Raw genomic sequence first — 6,253 nt, 5'->3', positions numbered from 1 at the left:
TACTGATACCTACTATACTGATAAAGAGAGGAATCTACCCACTATACTGACAGAGACTGGAATCTACCCACTATACTGACAGAGACTGGAATCTACCCACTACACTGACAAAGAGAGGAATCTACCCACTATACTGACAAAGACTGGAATCTACCCACTATACTGACAGAGACTGGAATCTACCCACTATACTGACAAAGACTGGAATCTACCCACTATACTGACACAGACTGGAATCTACCCACTATACTGACAAAGACTGGAATCTACCCACTATACTGACAGAGACTGGAATCTACCCACTATACTGACAGAGACTGGAATCTACCCACTATACTGACAGAGACTGGAATCTACCCACTATACTGACAAAGAGAGGAATCTACCCACTATACTGACAAAGAGAGGAATCTACCCACTATACTGACAAAGACTGGAATCTACCCACTATACTGATACCTACTATACTGATAAAGAGAGGAATCTACCCACTATACTGACAAAGACTGGAATCTACCCACTATACTGACAGAGACTGGAATCTACCCACTATACTGACAAAGACTGGACTCTACCTACTATACTGATACCTACTATACTGATAGAGAGGAATCTACCCACTATACTGATAAAGAGAGGAATCTACCCACTACACTGACAAAGAGAGGAATCTACCCACTATACTGACAAAGACTGGAATCTACCCACTATACTGACAAAGACTGGAATCTACCCACTATACTGACAAAGACTGGAATCTACCCACTATACTGACAGAGACTGGAATCTACCCACTATACTGACAGAGACTGGAATCTACCCACTATACTGACAGAGACTGGAATCTACCCACTATACTGACAAAGACTGGAATCTACCCACTATACTGATAAATAATAAATAATAATAATAAATAAACTTGATTGATTGATTCTAAATAAATGCCTTCAAACATACTTTCCCGACGAGCACACGGGTGAAGCTATAGCAGAGGGGCTCGTTGACGCTCTCGCCTCCTGGGGACTCAGTCAAGACAGACAGGTCTGCATTACAACGGATAGAGGTGCGAACGTGATGAAGGCGTCTCAAATCAACAAATGGACCCGACTGCAATGTTTTGGACATCGTCTGCACTTGGCCATTGGTAAGTAACCTTGTCAATTGTGTATATTGAAGTGATTGGTTAGATGAAACTAAATGTGCATTCCCCCCCCCCCCATCAACTGACAATGTTAAATGACATTTGTACATTAACTAAAGGGATTGCTGTGATTTTAACATTTTATTAAAATCTCTTGATTTCTCTTAGAGAGAGTGGGGTAGAGACAAACGGGTGGATCGAGCAACTGGAGTGTGTAACAAAGTGGTAGGTGCCTTTTCCTATTGGTGGAAAAAGAATAAGAGACGTGACAGTTGGTCAAAAAGACCACAACCTTGTGCTTTCGACCTTCGTCTCTCCCGAGCCCGTACGGGAGTTGTAGCGATGAGACAAGATAGTAACTACTAACAATTGGATACCACGAAATTGGGGAGGAAAATAAGGGAGTAAAAAATAAAATAAAAAGAACACCACCTACCCTAGCACAAGTTGGTGACAGAGTCGCCTACCAGCTGGGGATCACGTCAAAACATGGTGCAAAGAGTCCTGGAGCAGGAGAAAGACATTTCACAGGTCTTGTCCAGTGACAAGAAGACCTGGCACTTAGCTCCCACCTACACAGATATAGATGTTCTTGAGTCCATCAAGCGGGGATTGAAACCCCACTCCTAGAATTCCCAGATGCTCTGTCTGGTGAGTCTTATGTCAGTGTGTCTTACCTGAAGTCAGTACTACACCTGTTCAATACAGAGGTCATGAAACCTGATGATGGTGAAACAGAGTTCACCCAAACCATCAAAACGGTAGTCATGGACTATCTGAATGAGAAATATAATGACCTAGCCACAGATGACCTCGTGGACATCGCCTCGTTGGTCAACCCTCGGTTTAAAACACATTACATCAAAGAGGAGAAGGTGGGCCACATAAGAGCTGTCTCAGAGATGGTCAACGAGGGACAAACCCAAGTCCAGCACAGAGAGACGTCGCTGCTGCTTCACCACAACTACCAGCTACAAAGAGAAAAGTCACTGGGCAGTTTTTTCAAGAAGCCGTGTTCCACCAACACAGGTCTTACTGAAATCCAGCTGGTAGAAAAGGAACTCAGCTGCTACCTTCAGTCTCCTGATGCTGACAGTGAAACCAAATCCACTGGACTGGTGGAAGATCCACCCAAAAAAAAATCCCCAAGTCATCCACCTGGCAAAGCCCTCCCTGTGCATTCCTGCGACCAGCTCCCCCTCAGAGTGTGTTTTTAGCACAGGTGGCAGCGTAGTGACCTGCCACAGGGCAGCTTTAAAGCCAGAGACCTTAGACAGACTTGTCTTTCTGGCTTGTAAGACAACAACTACCCCAACTGTGATGTGCCATTAGGCCAACAGTTATAACGCATATTGACTTGCACTATTTGATTTCTTGCTCATGATTTGTGTTTACAGCTTAGAGAGTTAAGAGTTAAAATGTTATTGGTGAGTTCTACTTCTGTGTGTGTGTATATATATATACACTATATAAATGTATATACATTTACAAGAAAATATATGGGGGATTGGAAATGAAGCAGACGATTACATTGAAAGAAGCCACAATCTAGAATATTAAAGCTGATCTACCCCCACACACACATTTAAAAATACAAATTAAACAGCAATCCATGGGCGAGTCAGTGGCACATCAATAAGATATAAAATCTAACATCTAACAATAGGATTGAATTCTTTCCTGGGCAGCGCTCAGTGACGTAAGGAACGACCTTTTAAAACTGAACTGACAATGGATATTAATTCTAACGTCGAACAAGTGCGGCTACACAGATACAGATTTTAGACGTGATGCCGTAAACATAACGTAAACGTCATACCTCGAATGCGAATCGTTATTGACCGTCATTAGACCCGTCTTATTAATAAATGAAGTAATTAAAGAAAAGAGGTCTAAGGCTAGGTTAGGTTAAACTCTTGAGAACACTTCTTTTGTTTTTTTGAAAAGTAATTATTGTTGATGTAAAATATACGCTGCTTATGTTTCCAGGACCGTACAGCAAGCGTTCGGTGTTAACGTACAAACCGAGCACAGTTGCTCTGAACAAAACTCCCTCCGTAAACAAGATACCGTTTTCCCGAGGGCACCAAGTGTAGGCTAGTTAGCGTCTATGAACGGGCTAAGCCAGGCCTATATATCGTTCATTTAAAACGTTTTTTAAAATGTATATACAGGTGGGTATGATTTGTGGAACGTTCCAACAGGAATCTGTAACAAAAACAGGAATCTGTAACAAAAACAGGAATCTGTAACAAAAACAGGAATCTGTAACAAAAACGCCTACAAAGTTGTATAGAGGCAGAATATGATACCGGGGAGGGAGTGGGCTATTACATTACGTGTTTCACTCACCACGTTAATCCACTCTGGTAGCCTACGGACAAACATTAAGAATAAGCTACGTGGTGAGTTTATGCTTATTCGGCAGCGTGTTAGCTAGGTGAATTGACCATGCTACTTTGTAAGCGGCGTTTGTTGGCATCCTTGTACATTACGATTTTGGAACAGATTCCTGTTGGAACGTTCGACAAATTATACCCACCCTGCATTTACCAATCACAGATTGCTTATTCAACAATTCCTACAGCACTGAACATATTCATGTGTAGAACTACAGTAGAATACCCCTTAAAAAACACATTAGTTTAACAAGTCCAGAGTCTATGCCCCTGTTTTTAAAGATAATACTCACTGGTGTTATTCAGATCTTCAGTCTCCTCATCTTCAGCCTCCTCATCTTCAGCCTCCTCATCTTCAGCCTCCTCATCTTCAGCCTCCTCATCTTCAGCCTCCTCATCTTCAGCCTCCTCCTCTTTCACTCCCAAAACATCTTCCTCTTTTATTGCGATAGCCTCCTCTTCCTCTTTCACTCCAAAAGGTTCTTTCTCTTCTTTCACCAGATCATCCTCCTTTTCTTTCGATGCGATAGCCTCATCTTCCTCCTTTATAATTCTAAACGGTTCTACCTCCCCCTCTTCCACTTTAACTCCAAAAGGTTCTTCCTCTCCATCCACTGGAATATCATCTTCTTCTTCTTTTACGATAATGTTCAGCCCCAGAGCTTCTTTCTCCGTCCAGCAGACCTCTTCATTAGCAGGGGATGAGTAGTTTAGTGAGCTCATGGTCGGGGATGTTAGCTAGTTAGCGACTAGAAGTGATAGACTCAGTATCAATTTAACAAATTAACAAATGTCATATAACAAGCAAATTACGTTTGTTAACTAGTAAATACGTAAACAGAATGTTAAAAATACAGATTAATATAGACAAGATTGGTCTAAATCGCTTCAATGTTTCGGTTTTATGTTTGCTACCGAGGTGGTTGAATCCAATCCTGTTGTCGCAGTTGAAGCCTTCCTGTCCGTCCACTAGATTATACGTCACGCAAGAGGCATCACCTGAAAGACTCATATCGCCATCTGCTGACTGGAGTGGGTAACGCTGATTGGAAAAATATGAATTACATTGTTTATTCAAACAGTGTCATAAGAAGTCATTTAAAAACAACCAGATGTTATGTTTTCTCCTCCTTCTTTACAGCCAATACTTTCCTCCAGGGCTGACCTGCCCATTAGGCAGGTGGCCTAGTGGTTAAGAGTGTTGGTGGTTCGAATGCCAGAGCCGACTAGGTGACAAATCTACCGATGTGCCCTTGAGCAAGGTACTTAAACCTAATTGCTCCTATGAGTCGCTCTGAATAAGAGCGTCTGCTAATCTACTAATAATACATTGACCAAGACGCACCGGCAACAACACATAATAAAACCTCATATAATTCTGCCTAAAAACAACGAAAACGTATCTCACCCAGTGGCATGTGGGCTACTTAGGTTAGTAGTTTATTGAAAATATTGAAAAAATAAATGTTGAAATGTTTCAGAAACTGCCATGTCAGTGGATTATAAAATGAAGTGTTGACATTCAACATTCGTTAATGTTGTGAACTGTGACGCGGATTGTCAAACGTCACACTGGGGTTTAATTCCTTTTCCACAAAGCTTTGCACATGCGCTGTGGGGTTTATAGCCTAACGCGGCATACTGTTGGAGCATTTGAGATTCAATAGATACTGTTGACAAATGGTTTACAGCTTAGAAGGATGACGTTTTCTAGGAAGGAGACAGTGGTTTTCTATATAATAACAGGGTGAAGCCATGACGACAGGATTAATCATGAAATGTTTAAATATTGTCTGCATTCTGTTGTCCTCTTCTTGATGTCATTCCGCCCTGTTTTCTTCCTTCCTGTTTCCATTCTGTTTCTCCAACTAAAGTATATGTTTCTTCTTTGAGTATCTTTCCCAGATGTTTTTAGAATATTTTGCACTTGTTTTGATGTTTCTATGAAAACCAATTCAAAAGTTACTGCAAACAACAGATTGAAATGCATTTTTATATGATTTGATTATTTCTATCAAATGAACACTTGTTATTTTATGCAAATCAAAGGTTTCAAAAGTAGGACAGATGTTGTTGTTCTTTTACAATTTGCAAGAGATTTAAATGCAATTGTTTATGAATGTTTATTTCTTTCAAATCAACACTTGACTTTATATGCCCGGTTCCGAACAAAAACATTTGCTCGTGAACGATCCTTCGTAGTAATCAGAGAGGAATGTAAATTGTTGTCAACCTTTAAATAGGCTAATAGCGAATGTCTGTTGAATGTCTGTTTTAAAACCGAGTACCCCATTTATAGGAGCCTGGGACCTGAGAAACCGGACAACTACATCCAAAAAGGGCAGATGGTTACACTAGCAAGAGCCATCTCATCACGGATCTGGTAGGACGAAAAAGCATGACCAATTTTAATGTCTTCCCCTGGCGTTGTTTGTCAGGTTCAACTGTAGGTGACAGGGCGACATGATTTTATTTTTTAGTCAGTTAAGAACAAATTTACGTTATTTCAGAATGAACATTAACTGGTTAGCGCATCATGCTTTGTGACATTTTGTTAGCTAGCTAGCCCCAGTTAGATGTGTTTTCACTTATTGTTTGTTGCGTTCTGCCTGGTGCACTCGTTCATTCGCGAGCTGGCCGTTCGTTCTAAATAGTAGAATCTATTTTGTTCAGAACGGTGGCCGCATGTGCAGCATTGGTCATTCGGTTGTTG

The sequence above is a fragment of the Salvelinus fontinalis genome, unplaced genomic scaffold, assembly GCF_029448725.1.
Source record: "Salvelinus fontinalis isolate EN_2023a unplaced genomic scaffold, ASM2944872v1 scaffold_0334, whole genome shotgun sequence".
NCBI classification, from domain to species: domain Eukaryota; kingdom Metazoa; phylum Chordata; class Actinopteri; order Salmoniformes; family Salmonidae; genus Salvelinus; species Salvelinus fontinalis.
This window is presented reverse-complemented; position numbering follows the sequence as displayed.